The following is a 16,526-nucleotide window of genomic DNA, read 5'->3' on the forward strand; positions in this document are numbered from 1 at the left end:
ATACTTTTTTCATCATAAACGGAATGAATAGAGTCTAAACTCTTTGTTCCAGGTAGTTAATGAGGGGGTTGCAAAAAAGTAGAGATAAGACCCTTTTATTCCTTTCATAGAATTACTAATCTGGTTTTTAGTTATAAACGTGCTTGTACTTGAAATTACAAATATTTAAAATCTCATTTAATCCATTTGTTGTTATTAAACTTTATTTAGGAACTTTTAATTAAAATGTTTTTCACCCAAAAAGTATTTTGATCACGTAATCAAATATTATAGGAATCATATTCAAGATTCTTATAAAAATATCTGCTTATATGCTCTACATTTAAACCAACATATAGGAAAAAGGTGACTTGAGTCTTTAAAATATATAACCTTATATAGAGGATCTACTTTAAATGAAATTTAATTTAAAATTTATTAAACAGTTAGTAAAGTTGTCTTGATGGTCAAAATATATAGGCAAAAGTCGTAACACAGAATATTACCATTGTCAACATTGCCATATTTATATCACTTACTTTTATTTAAGTGCTAAGGATAAATTAAAAGAAAGTACGTACTTAAATCTGAAATAAATGTAGTCTGCATATAAGGTCAATCAACTCGTGAGTTCCATAAATTGAGTGCATTTTACGAGTGTTTCTCAGTGTTTTAACTAAAACTTCACGCCCGTGTTATTGTTCTGGGCGGCTGCACAGCACGGAAGCCGTTTCAAATCATAACAGCTCAGAGAGGATTTATATTTTAAAATTATAAATCAAAATCGTATGAAGGATAAATATTTTTTTCTATATTCTCTGCCATATTAGCATTCTAATAAGTTCGATTAATGAAACTGTGTTAAGAATTTTGTATGATCACATTTAACAAATACAGTTTTTTATAACGTATTTTAAGGTTCTTTTAGTGAATTATTTTATGGATGTAATAACGTAAATTTTGCAAATGAATGATCTCGAAGAATTCTTTCAATAAACGCACCCTTCAAAGTCAACATTACAGTAAGAGTATTTGTTTTGTTAAATCAAAATTGTTCACTCATTGAAGTGTTTAGAACAGAGGCGACAAACTCATCAACGAATCTCTTGAACCTTTCGTTCTTATTAGAACTGTGACTATAACAAAAGGTACACTTATATAAACATCTGCATGTTCCAAGAAACGAACGCGTTTGCCACTCCCTTGGAATGTATTGTAACAACCAATAAGTTCCTACTAGGTAATGTAAACATTGGTTAATGCTATTGATAATTCCTATATAAAATTTGTATACAGAATTCATATCTACTTATATGAATTTATTTAAGTGAATATCAATAATCTCGTATAGGTTAATGTATGGAGATTTTCGAGATCTTATTGAATATGTACTCTATTACTTAGATTTAATCACCGTAATGTTAGTGGAATTAAAGTCATATTGTATCGGAAAGCTACTAGCCGTACAAAATACAAAATAACAACAATTGAAGCGTAAGTAGCCAAGGTTACATTTATATACTTTATGACCTTCACGGTACGTAACTCCGGAAATTAGATTTTCCATTTGACTTTAATTAGGTTCATTTATGAAGTAACCATATATTCTGATATATTTAGGATCAATTACTTATATATGGCAATGATATTGACTGTGTAATTTTGGTCGTAATACTAAATTTAAATCATTTAGTTCTATTCAAGTTACGTATGAACATATATGTACGTAGGCGTGTGTTTGTATGTGTGTACAAGCAGGCACACTTTGCATATAATAGTGTGAAGTACCGTAACAAAATGATTATAAATTTTCAATTCTTAGAATTAAAATAACTGCTCAAATTTGATTATTATCGCCATTTAAATACAATAATAATTATTCAAAGTATAGCAAAAAATTAACTCTTTGTTCGCTTTTTGTTGATAACTATTAGTATTTCTTATATAATATGTATCATTCAAGTTCAATGTTACCTAAATAATATTGATTAGAAAAATATTTAGTTTGAGCACATATTACATATTCTTAAACGAAAAATTGTTTCAAAGTATACCTAAACATTTTCCGCCAGCAGTTTAAACCATACAATTTACTGACTAAGTCTGGTTTATGATCTGAATCAAAATCTATAAGAGTCAATATCGTTTGTTAATTTATTTCTATTAAATGTAAAATTAAACAAAGTGTTCTAATTAGTCTACCAGGAAACACATTCGCTCCCACGCCCGTCTCGTTATACGAGATAAGTCAAGAGATTGGATTTGAATGATATCATCTGGTATTAAGTGGGCATTGTTAAAAGCCTATGCCTTAGTTATATAATGAAACATTTAATTATATCACATTTATTCTTCTCTATATATCTATATATATAATATATATATATTTGTGTGTTTTAAGATTACTTAAATTTAACTTCTACTTATTGTTTAATAGCTGTCGTTTGCATCGAATTGTCAAAATTTTTCTACTTATGGTTGAATGATTCATAATATTAATCAGAATATTATTTGAATATTAAAACAGATGTTATTCAATTGTGAATAATTTCTACTTGCTAATTTTAAGTATATATTAAAAAGTACCAGTTTTTGTTCAACGACTGAACAAAAGGAATTTTATAATTTAATTTGTTTACATGGTTTTCTTTTCTTTTTGCTTATATATAAATTAATTAATAACTTATTATTATTTCATATTACTGTTTCGTACTGTGATCTTCTAAAGTAAGCTAAAGTAAATTAGTAAATCTCCTCAGGAACACTTAGAACTAAAATATTTATCAAATAATTAGAGCTGTTGCCTCTTAGACTTTAGAACACTGTAGCAGATTCGCTTCTTTAATATGTATTAATATCACCTCCGTACTTTTCAGTGTTCTTGAGGATTAGGATTTTGACGAATGGAAAGACAGACAAAGCAAAAAATAAAATGTATGTGTTTAACGTGTTTTCATTCAGAAGTCCAAAATTTAAGCTTTATCGTTCTTTAAAAACTAAATCTACATTGATAAAAAATATAAATATTTCTCATCCTCTCACATATAAACACTTCGTCTTCTACATATTTTTAATAATAATATTTATATCTTTAGGTAAATAAATCTATAGAGTTAAAACAGTTAATGCAAGAACATAGTATAGTGTTAAGATGCAATTTGTACAATTTTATCCATTGCAACAAATATAAACAGAAGTATCACTAATTTATGCAATTGTCAACAAGAGCAAGTGACTAATATCTTAACGATTCAAAACTGTAAAGCAAATAAGGCACACAGCTGCTGCCGGTAAAGATATTTTAAGTAACAATTGAACAAATTAGCCGTATCAGGGTGAACCCGTTAAACGATTGTCAATTGTGTAACCCGTATCGATATAATGAATATTAATTTTGTATATTATAAAAAGCAAGGGAAATCATTGACCAAAAAAATTTGGTTATGTGGAATAAGCATAGGCATTAGATTAAACATTCGAAAATTGAACTTAATATACTTACCTTTAGTAGAACTTTCTAATTAATTATGTATGAAAACAAATATTTCTTTATATTATTAACACGTTGATAAAAAACGTTAGTAAAATATAGTTTTTTTTTATTGTGTCTTGATTAAATGTTATGAAAAATCGACCTTAATTTAATATTACTATGTGAAATATTTTGCTTAAAAACATTTTGTTTTTCTCATTTTTTACCTAGAGTATTGTTTCCACTATCTATTCAAAGTTTGTTTCCGTTAACATGTCTGTAATGTGTGAAGGTGCACGACACGTATTTTCCATCACCGGTACATTTACGGTGACTGATTTTGTGGGAAATAACAGAGTTAAGTGATCTTCTAAGCGCAAAAACGATTTTCTTAAAATTTTAATATCTGTATGACATATACGGCGTGTGCTATATTATTTTACAATATGTTACTCGTTGTTTTAACAAAAAAACTATTATCTAGTAAGCATATTGACTATATCAACATATTTTAATGAAAAATCAATAATACTCTCGAAAGTTTGTTGTCACCACAGGATTAAAGCTCGTTAGTCGGAATGTCACATACAATGGTATACAATTTCATGGTGGGAACAAGCTAGTTCCACTCGATCGAACACTTACTGAGTGTAGTATCACCGTTATAATTACACGAAGCGCCCGCATCCGATTGCCTTAGACTGTGTGAATATTTTATTAAAAACGTTTCTATGTACATATCACATATAAAATATAGTTTTGATTTTAAAAGCCAGCAGTTGACTCATGATACTCTATTTATTAGGTTACAATTTAAATAAAGGATAATTTTAATCTTTAACTTTTCTAGACAAAGACTATAAATGAGCTAAGGTTACAGCATGTACATATACATACATACCTAAATATATGCATTTGTTTTTTCTTCATCAAATTGATTTATTGCTCTTTACTCATAGTTTTTGTTTCTTTTTGTCTGTTAGTTGAGTGATTATTTTTATATATCATCTTAGCTTAATAATCGGAAAATGGGGATGATACTAGGAATTCAATTAAATTCCGCTAACATCCTTATAAATATGTACAACACGGTTGGTTGATGCAAGTCGATTTGAGCTCTTTTGAGATCCACAAACTTTACCCTTCTCCGAGGCCGGCGATAATCCAACATGGGATAGACAGACGAAACACTTCAACGCAATGTAACAAAAGTCTCAATTTTTAAAATGTTATTTATTATAGCAATGGATTTATAAATAAAGCAAAATGAATATTTTTCAGTACCTGCAGGCTACATAGTACACTGTACAGTAATATATTTCAGTGCAAACTCTATTTCAATGATAGATCATTTTTTACCATAATGAGTAATCCTTTCAAAAGGCTAAAAAGGTTTTAAACTTCAAAGTTCCCTTGGATATAATTAAATTTCCGAGCCCTGCACCGTATTGAAATACCGACGCAATTAAGAACTCTCGAAACAATTTACCCGTAATTACACTTGTCCATTTTGCCCGCAGTCTGTCTGCGATTTCTCTTTGATGTGACAGGGTTCATACTCTTTAAATAAAAACAGCATTTATTATATTTAAGCTTTTCATCATCAAAATGGTTCATTTTTCCTAAAATCGTATGATTATTCCGCCACTTGAGACTTTGAGGGATGATTACAACATTTTTCAACGCTCATTTTAGGTACGAAGATTTGATTTTGGTCATTCATTCAAACATTGATTTGACTTCGTTAAATAATAATATATATTTGACTGTGTAAGATTATTACACTTAAAATTAATTAATAGGAGTTTAGAGTGATGATTCACGTCTCGGGTTCTGTGTTCATCCTCTCCGTTGTGGTTACTCTTAAAGATGTCGCCATTAATCATTACTGATAGTACATTTAACGTTTGTACATATTGCGTACGTTTGCTGAGATCACTTAAGGAAATACTGTTATAATTAAAGTTTATTAATGAAATAATGAGTTACGTTAGTCATTACAGTTATCTGTTTTGTTTCAACTGGCTCGTATTGTTGTTTTGTTTGTAAGGAATTCACTGAATTCTATACACATTTTTATGAAATGGATTTCATGAAGGCTATTAGAACTAAAGTGATTTAAAAGTTTCAGAAGAAAAATAAAGGGGGGAAAAGAAATTGTCTTATTAAGATCTGGACGGTTTAGTAGCTGAGTTTAATTAAGAAAGTAACTTTTACGTTTTGATTGTCGTTTAAGTGAATCTAGGATGGACGAAGTTTCTGGACCATAAATGACGTTACCATTGTTCAAGTACTCTTGATGTATGAGTCTATTATTTAATCTCAACATATTTACGACAGTCACACTGAATCTTATAATGCTTACATAATTCGTATCTAACAACAAAGATGTCATTTATATAACAATTAGGTTTTGCTGTAAAAAAACTTATGACTCTTCTTGGCTCCCTTGTATTTCTTGTTTTAAATGATAAAATTTAGTTCAAGCGTAAAACTTACATGGAAGTGTAGGAGGTTTTATGATATTTATCTGTGTCGAATCGTTTATAAGCGAAACTTACAGCAAAATCTTAAAACTAATAAGTAGACCACTCTTCTATGTCCCAATTTTATCTTAAGATTTTCTCGTTTCAAACTTTTTCCATAACAAATACGATGGAATCTTAAAAGTTAGATTGTTCAGCATTACGCGCAGTTTGCTCCGTTGACTTACCTTGTATGCGACATAACACAGCTATCAGATGGAATATTTCATTACACGCATATGATATAACTTGCTCAAGTTTCTAAATAATGTTACTTTCTATAAGAAAACATTCGAGTATGGAAAATGAAGGAAGAAAATTATTCCTTAGTATCTACAATATTACTATAAATACCTAAGTACTGAATATAATGCATACAATCTGTTTAGTTTTTGAGTCGATTAAAACCATATTTTGAAGGCAAGTAAAAGCTTATGAGTGGTGGTATACATATATGAATTTTAAGGTATTCTTTTATTAGTAAATGATATTTCCTCTTTGTTGAATTTTGTCACGTTTGGCTACAGTCATGAGTCATGCCTCGGCTCGCGCTTCGTTTTCACGCTGGAATATCAATGAACATGACTAATAAGTAACAAATATTGCCAACAAAATGCTCCAGTGTTTTTATATGTATAAATTAAATTGGTATATAGATTCACAGCCAATTGGAGTATACTTCGGTAATGTAGAGAAATCAAAGAATAATTTTATTAAAATGTGCTTAATCAGTTATAATCTTATGAAGCCACTCCTGAAAGTATACACTGCTTTTGTGTTCTAGAGCCTATTGAAACAACGTTTTGGTGTTTAACGATACCGTTTATGATAATGAAGATATATATACAATATTGGTTTGTCTGTTTAACTGACCTAAGAAAATAAGTTTCTGAATTTAATTTACCTAACTTTTATTATTAAGAAGTATCTTTTATCATTCTAAGTCATACGAGAGACAATTTTGTAATATTTGCCTTCTTTAAATATTATTTAAGGGACGTTGGACGCACATTTTCTGACAAATCCTTATTAATAGATTTGGTTAAAATTTATACAAAAAGCTTCACATTTCCATCAAAAATTTAACCTGCATGGTTATCTTAAGTTTATGAAGCGTATTGGTGCCAACTTAGACTAACCAAACTGATTCCAATTTGTTTTCAGATTTCTCTGTCTCCTTTGTTATTCATTAGTGTTATTTGACTATAAACAAAAAGATTACTGAGCCTAGTATGAGAACAGTAGGTGAAAATGTTGCGTGTATTAGATTTCTAAACGTGATAAACGATCTGAGGGATTCCGATAGAGTAAAATAAGATCTGTGCTACAGCCTTCAAACCGTAAATATAATATTTGTGTAGTGTAACTAAACTGAACTAATACTTATAATGAGATCTAAGATTTTCGCGAGTATTCATTTAAATAAAACTAGTATTATTCGGATTTACTACGCGGATTTTTATTATTTAAAAACTACATAATCCCGACGTTTCGGTTACTTTGCAGCAACCGTGATCACGGGCAGACGAGGTGACACACCTCGTTGCTGCAAAGTAACCGAAACGTCGGGATTATGTAGTTTTTAAATAATAAAAATCCGCGTAGTAAATCCGAATAATACTAGTTTTATTTAAATGAACTAATACTTATTTACGTAAAAATTTTTAATAAGAGGTAATTAGGTAGAATCAAGTTTAGGAATATTTTAATATTGTGCCATCTATACTTTACGGGGAAAACTATTAATGTTAAGTCAGCCTACATTGCTTTTTCTAAATATTTTCATGCTTTTCAATAGATGGCGCTGATTTTATTCAGCATGTCGTGCAAATCGAACCAGAGGTCGCTTTAGGAATCAGGAAAACAAGCTATTATTAAAACAATATTTAACGTGTAACTAAATTTTTTATTATAATTATTGTGTTAATTTAGTATGTTATATTTACTTTTGTTATTATGGGGCAAACTTGAAGCATGTGTTTTTTATTGTTTTATGCAGAATGCGAGAGCTAAGCTGAATCTCACCCGCCGGCCGGCGGCTCTAGAGCCAGCAAACGGCAGTGCACACTTGTTCGTCCTGGAGACAGGTGGTACGACGACCTCGCGCAACTTATTTGCGTCCGCGTATTCTTTTTGTTTATAACACTTGTTGTTCACATAACCTCACTTGGCATAGACAACGTCAAGAAAGTTGTAATTAAAATGTTAACTTAAGTGTTGTGAAAGTGAGCAAGGAAAACTGTTAAGAAGTTGTATGAGAAATTGTCATAAACTATGTTCGCGATGGCATGGATAGTTTGAGAGTTAGGACAAAGCTGAGTTGTTCTCAGGCGTAAGTAGCTCTGAAGTTTTTTGTAGGTGTTAATAGTAATTTGTGTGTGCGTTGAAGCGCGTTTCTCGGTACATAGCCCGTGATATAAAGCGGAATAGAGCTGCCGTGGTAATGTGTTGAAGTCACTGTAAAGTTGAATGCCCGCCACCGTGGCCGCTGTCACCACTCATCTCTGCCACAGTATTACCTTTGTCAATATCACGATACAATCATAAACATGCTTGTTATCGTTGTTTAAGTCTTCTGAAATTCCTTGAAATATCTTTTTTCTTGGTGTTTTATTTAAAAATTCTTGGCCCCATCTTGGTGGCCGACAACCTTCATTCAAACACTCATTTAGAATAAGTAAGTAGCTTACTGTCGACTTATTCAAGTGTCATTCAAATTTCGTGATCCTAATTTTAAGGTTTCTATGAACTTTAATTAACTTCCAATATAAAGACATAAATATAAATATACGATTTAAAAGCTAATTGACACAGAACCGATAAGTATATTATATAAGCAACTTTACTTATGCTAAACATACTTTTACCAACGGGTTTCGACGCGTGTTTGAAGTTTTGCTTTTAGGTTCTATTTTGAAGCTTATTGGGAGAAAAGTAATCTCACGAAACGTAAAGTTTAATTCAAATCTGTTTATCATTTTTTGCTAGGTATAATAAAAACATATATAATAACAGATATAATATTTGCAGGATAAGGATTTCAATATAAACCTAGATTTATCATTATTCCTTATTTTTTTTCAATAAAGTCTTGCTATAATAGATATTATAAGTAAAAAGCTAATATAATATATTGCTGTTTTAGTTATAATATCAGTAGCTCAAAAAATATTTCTTATAGATAAAAAGACGGGAAATAATATTGGGAGCAAATATAAATTAATTATTCAAACGTTTAGTTTCTCTGACTTTCAACTGTTTTATCAAATGTATTTTAATTTATTCATATTTGACTCTTGTTCATTGAGTTATATTTATCTGATAAACGATGATGAATTTATTCATCGTAATATAAGCGGAGTAAATTTCAATATTTTGCCGAAATTATTGCCATAGCAACCTCCAATTATAAAAACTTCACTTATTTACGCTAATTAGAGATTCATATATAATCGGGTACTGTAATGGAGAAAATTATATTTCATGACAACGCTAAATGTATATGTGAAAAGTATGTATAGTTGAAAACAATTGAAAATGTGAGTAAGTACTGATTTTATCCGTAGGTATAAATAAATTTATTGTTATTTGGGAACCGGTGATTTACATACAAATAAACATGCCTTTATTTTGTCATTTTTCGACATTGTTTTTTGTGTTCTAAATTTGTAAAGTCGGTATAAAATGTATAGATTTACGTTATACTATTTTTTTTCGTCCGTATGTCATAATGTTCCATAAAAGTAATTCCATCAAAAAGAAAAAATAATTTTGATAGAATTTTATCGTACCCAAAGTAATACAAAAGTATAGTTTTCTATATCAATATATCCAGAGATTTCATCTTTCTTAACTTTTATCTGGGTGTGTCTTTGATAACGACCCCTAATCTATCCCGTGATTGCTTGTTAGGGCGGTTTACTCATGAGGAAATAAAATATAGTAACGTCTTTTTGTTGCGCTGTCCTTTTCCTTGTACTTAAAGTCGAAGAACGATGTGTTGCTATCATTTAGACGCTATAAATAGGATAATATCAGAATAAAAATAGAGTAGGTACAGCCTCATTGCATAATGTAAAGTTGTACTTTAAAAATATTACGCTCGTGTGTATTTTTAAAAGTTAAAGTATCTAAAGAAATTTTTATACCGCCTGACTTAATATATTTCTAAAATTTCTTGACAAATGAAATAGACTTCTTCCCATCTTAAACAAAAACCAAGTAACAATAACAGTTCAGAAGAAATTGGTATTGAACTTGCCAACTTTAGTTTCCCCCGACTCATTTACATTTGTTATTCTGTAAGCATTGTTTTAATGAATGAGATCTTTGATCTAATTTGAAGACCTTTATAACCCAAATACCATTCCTCATTAAAACTTAGTCTTAATATTTATGAGTCAGAGTTGGGGGCTTGAGGTCAAGTAGATTCTTGTCCTCGACGAATTTTGTGAATTGTGGCTCACAAACCAACCACTCCACTTCTTTGTCCTTCAACAGTGAAGATATTACAAGGGGTTCGATAATAATCATGTAACGATATTGAGAAATGTTTTTCATAGAATTTGAAATGCGCATATTTATAGAATTTTATAAAGACGCTGTGGTTATTTGAATAAAGAATGAAAATTTTAATGATTCTCTTTAATATTAATGTAAAATATCCAATACCCTCAGTAATGAACTTTTAGATTATTGTTTTAAAATGGAAATTTAATCAAAAAGAAACGCAAATCAGAGAATTAACAATCGATGTTGCTTTTTCTTTTCAGTCCTAAGTTCTAAATAAATATGAGTTCAAGTCGTCAGAAAAATTTGTAAGTTATATCGATGTTGGTCAATTTCTTATCTTGTAGAAAATGTATGCATCTGTTAAGAAGATATTTTCATATTGTAGGTGAAATGTATAAACAGTACGTACATATGTATATATTTGACATAATTGGAATGCAGTATTTGACTAGGTTCCCATAAAGCACAACAAGCAAAACTCGCTTACGGTACATCGAAGTACCTTTACCAGTTATAACCACGGACTCCTTTTTTGGTATTCTTGGTTAAAGATTTTTTTATTTAAAGACTTATATTTTGATGTGAATGAATGTAACATTCAAAATATATAATATTCGTATTTATTTTTATATTATTTAGAGTATTTTTGAAGCTCAACACCAACACACAATCTTATTCACCTGATTTTAAACATACCCAATAACAATTATAAATATGTAGTTGAAAACAACAAAATAAATTTTGACTATTTTTGGGTCTTACTATTTTGCAATCTCAATGACAATATCGTTAAAAAAATACCTACATGAATGGAGATTAGTTATAAAGAAATTATATTTTTCATTGCAGTGGAAAGTCGAGATCTAGAGCCAAAAATCAACTGTTTTACAGATCGCATTTAATGTACTCCTGAGAACCTTCTGCTCGGATAGAAAAAATTGTGGATTTTCCAATGCTTAATATATATAACAAATCTCCAATGACCTTAATCAAATATTTGGTACATATAATTTCACAATAATATCGCTATGAAAATGTTAGAACTCACTTGTTACAAATGTTATGACCAGCATTCATTAAGCCGAAATAGCGAAAAATTTTTATTTGAAAATGTGAATTAGTGCCTAGTGATAGTTATACAAATTATTCTTAATTAAATAGCATGCTATGTACAAATACGATATATGTACATATATAATGGACATGATTATTCGCGGGCATGTGGTGATGCGGACGCGTCGCGTTCAATAGAGCCTTTGTTGCACAATGCCCATTTCCGATTACCAGATTGAATCGTGGCCATCAAAGCGCTCCCGTTCCAATAATCGCACCAGAATATATTATTATTTTTATAGTTTCATTATTATTACCTTTTGTTTACAATGGGACAGTACCCTATGAATAATGTTACCGAGAAATGTTTAACGGTCTTATTTGTATTCAGTACGAATAGCATTACGATACCTTATTCTTATTTAAGCTATGTAATTGAACTGTTCATACAGAAATAATAAACTAAAACGGAATTATATTATACGTTGTGATTTTTAGAATTCAAGAAACACCTTTAATGTAAGATTCTGCGAGCAGAAGCGGGTTCTGTAGTTTGTTCTATTTTGACTGCAAATGGATAAAACCAACAAATCTAATTACACTGTAAATTAAACTGTAGCTCATAAATAATGATATCGTATTCCAACGGCCACAATGTATAATAGAAATAGTTATTACCTAGCCATTATTTATGATTCTTTAAAAGCAATTCACCTCTGTGGTTAGACGATAAATTGTTCAAAATGAAAATAGCCGAGTAATATATATACTTTGCATACTTTTCTAAAAGTGAACACTAATACGGGGTCAGCTAATTTGATATTCATTATATGTTTAAAAGTGAGAGTGCTAATTTAATACCACATAGCCTTGATTGTGACACACGTACTGTGAAACTGATAAATCTCGACAAACTTGCACGCCACAGTGAACACCTGAGTCAGTGTTCCCTTGCCAGTCAGAAGCCCGTCACAAATAGTTTGCGGTCAGAAACTTCCAATAGTAATCGAACTTATGTAGCTTCATTCAAGCCTTATCACTTCAGGATGTTTCTCGAAGTTTCATTGTTATTTAATTTAACCTCGTTATATGGGCCTTACTGTGAAGCGCCGTCTGTTTTGTTCATTGTTGCGAAAGTTTAGACGAATTTGCAACGATCGCGTTTCATTAAGAGGCGTTTTGCTGTGACAGAACACGCTTTTATCTCAAAGCGAGTGCTGGAAATAAATAAAGGGTATATTCTATATAGTAAAGTTTCGGAGGGTCTTCGTTAGTTGCTCACTCACAGGTGAAGTGGAACGTCTTGAATATATTAATTGTGTTCTATGTTCAATTATATACATCAACATGTTTCTAAACGATTCGCTTCGATATTAAAATAATAATAATATGTGATTATTTATATCAATAATATCAAACAAATTGAAAATGTAAAGAATATTGCTGCGTATAATTATTTGATTACGTATTTATTTATAAATTTCTATTAGGAAATAGTTACGTAATGATTGAAAAATAAAATATGAACATCACTTTTGTGAATTATTGTAATTGTACATGAAACTGGGGTCGTAAAACTAATTAACTTTCGAGATTCTACCTTCCTCTATCAATCAAGCTCTGCAGATAAATGTAATGGGTTTCAGCAACACGAGTACATATCCATAGTTAATAGAAACAATTAATCGTGTAGTGAACGTGTCCAACTCTACATCTATGTGAGGCTCGGCGTTCGTTTATATCCTAATGTGGTGTTGGTAAAACGGGCGTTATTAAAATTCCATTTAGAGGCGCCCGACGCTTACTCCGAACTGAGCTGAGAATCTTTATTTAATAACTGAAACTTTTTAATTAACGCTCCTATTAATACAAAAAACGATGAACTACTACTTTCGTGATTTATACATTTACTGTACATTAAGAGCCACTCTTTCCAATGTTTAAATATTATAGTGCTGTTCTTGCTTGATTTTTTACGTATGAAATTAATTAAAATTATAAGCACTTTTTTATTCAAAAAATCTTATTATTTTAAAATATTTAACAAAACTTGTCGAAAAATTTAGGAGTGATTTAAATCTAAAAGGGATTAAAATCATTTAAGATATTTTTTAAACAGTATATCTACTATTCATGATTATAAGATGGATTGTTTTGTGTTACTGATATATTCCACTTAAAATGTTATTACGGTATAAACTATAATAAATAAAAGAACGAACTAGTTATTTCCCATGCGAGTTGAAAAAATGTTAAACAGTGGGCGGGGTAGCAACAGAAAAGGTAAGCCTTGATGGCTTTGATCTCAGACTCCACTGATTGTTACGAGAGAGAGATCGCCCGGAGCTACCTGCCGTAATTTTAGACTCCAGTAATCACTCTTAATAAATGTACCTACTAATTTTTGGTTCCAAATAAAAACACATGATTGTTCTCAAGTATACACTCGAAATACATTAGCCCTGACTCACCAGTTTCAATGTTTAAAAGTCTCTTTCCTCAGCTTTTTAAAATTCTTGTGCACTTTACATAGTTTCACCATGTACGACATATGTCGCCAACTCTAAATCATTCGCAAGCAATTCTCAAGCTCTTTGGCTTTCTTCCAAGCAAGCACTTGAAACTAAGTCATCTGTTAACTTAAAAGAATGTTATTACACTTTTAAAAATCCCGTAATATACTTTATTATTGGCTATTTATTTACTTATGTAACGTTATATTATCTTAACATTCTCAACTTATTCTCGCACAACTCAATTATGTGAAAATCAATTGTAGCGGTCATTTAAGATTGCTCAGTAGTCTAAAATATGTTCTTCCAATATTATTTTTTCATTTTAGTTTCTGTATAATGATGTTCTTTCATTATTGTTACATTTATATTAAGCTTCATTACTATTTTATCAATAAAAAATGCTAATTTTATCAATAAAAAAATGCGACATAAATAATATCAAGAGAATCGCGTGCAACTTATTGTCATATAAAATTTGAGCTCGGTTATTTACTTTAATAGGGACGTAGTTATGGCTGAACAAATTAATTTCGTAATTTAAACAAAACAACCCTGAGTGTTTGATGCTTCATCAAATTAATGTATAACAAATTAATTCTTCGTGTTAAGTACTTCTTATTTTCCAAATAATTCTGTGTCATTTTCGTGAAACCCTTCCGACTCTTTCGCTTTGTTTCTTTAAATAGCTAGGTATTTATTCCCTGTCTTCTTTATGAATTTATCTTGCGGTTACTGATGAAAACTTTACTGTCGGAACTAAAGGCATAAGTGAAATATTATGCATCACAGTTTTTTTACACGATTTATATAGAAAACACACGATTCATTTTGATAAATTGCCTATATAAAAAGCGCCCATTTCTACCTTTCACGCCAGTGAATTGGATAAAATATATTCGTTTTGTTAGCCAAACGTTCCGTGTAGTATCCCGTCTGTTTATATGTAGATGAAGGTTAAATCATTTGTTAAGTGGTTGAATTCGACGTGGTTAAAAATTCCGCTGGGTTTGGGGTTTCAAATTGAATTACAATGAAGCTGAAGTTTAGTCAAAGTTAAAATAGGATTGAATGAAAAACACTTTCCTTTAAGGATATTGTTTAAGAAATAATAATAAAAATATATTTTTACGTATTTTTTGTTTCTTCATGGAATCTTTAGGTATTAATTTCCTTTATTATGATAAATATTTCATATTTAAAATGGTAATATATTTTTCATTCTTAATATATACTAGTGTTTGCTTGTAGCACTGTACACATGTACTTATGAATTAAGTTAAGAGAGAATTGTAAATAATGTCTGCTCTAAAAGACTAGATATGGTAACCAACCGGTGTCGACTATGTCACGTGACTTCATAAAAAATACAACTGCTATGTCGTGTTCTCGAGGGATACTATACTTATTTCGGGAAATATTAAAGCATATATAATATTCTGATTCACCAGCTGTACTTTTATTGTCAAGTCTTAGAAAATACAATCATTAATTTTTGAGTGAAATCGTAAAAAAATCCACACATGCATCAATCATTTTACAAAGTTTCTAACTTTCTAGTTTATGAGGATGGATTTATATTTTAAACCTACGAATTTTTTGACGATGTACTGTAGACAACGGACGTGGTTAGAGATTGATTTTTAAAGCTAAGATCAATTAACGGAATTGATGGTTTTGACCCTCTAACTCGCTGTTGATTCGCAAAATAGATGAATTATAAAAAATACATTTTACCTTACTTAGCTTTACTTTAGCATCAATATATATGAAAAAGTAGGTATTTCATGGTCACAAAAATGCAAGATGTTTGTTAACTAATATCTGATCCGAAACTCCTTCAAGCATTTTCACGTTGCAAGTAAAATTTGCATCCCATTGAACATTTCCTGTCTAGGTGTGACTTAACCAGGTTTGAAATCAGATTTTTGTTCGACGTTCGTTACATCAGTATGCGAGGGATGAATGCGTGATGGTATGCACTGACGTCCGCTACTACACCGTCTTTACCATGTCACTATAAATAAAAGCCGTATAAAATTAGATACTATAATATCAAACATCTCCTGTTTACATTTAAGTATACATATAATATTTTTTTAATAAATTTTCTTCTATCTCTATGTATTATAAGTAAATATATGTTGTAAATATGTAATTTATATATGTATGTTTGTATATAACCCACTTTTACTATATCATATATGAACTCCTACCGAAATTTGTATCTGGTCTTAGCTTGTCAATCATTCGGTTTCGTACATGTTGAATTATATTGAATTATTGGTTAAATTTACATATAATTTGTTTCAATTGTAACTTTCTGATTGATTGTAACTTTGTTTCCGTATATCAGTCATGTTATACCAAAATGGAAAAGTGAAATACGAGTAAAACCGCTTTTATGTATTTTTTCATAATTTCCTGTTATTTCCTACTACAATTCGAGCACGTTTTCATTTAATTAAATTA

The 16,526-nt window shown here is 30.0% G+C and overlaps 1 protein-coding gene across 5 annotated transcripts in view; it reads left to right on the top strand.

Annotated features, from left to right (window-relative positions):
- Positions 1–8,051: 8,051 nt before the first annotated feature.
- Positions 8,052–16,526, top strand: part of LOC116778907 (band 4.1-like protein 4) — a 30,538-nt gene continuing 22,063 nt past the window's right edge. For all 5 annotated transcript variants that reach the window (XM_032672990.2, XM_061529884.1, XM_061529885.1 and 2 more), the window contains exon 1: positions 8,052–8,308. The gene's annotated coding sequence lies outside the window, so the exon portion shown is untranslated. The remainder of the gene's footprint in view (positions 8,309–16,526) is intronic.

This window comes from Danaus plexippus, chromosome 6 (genome assembly GCF_018135715.1).
Source record: "Danaus plexippus chromosome 6, MEX_DaPlex, whole genome shotgun sequence".
Classification (NCBI taxonomy): Eukaryota; Metazoa; Arthropoda; class Insecta; order Lepidoptera; family Nymphalidae; genus Danaus; species Danaus plexippus.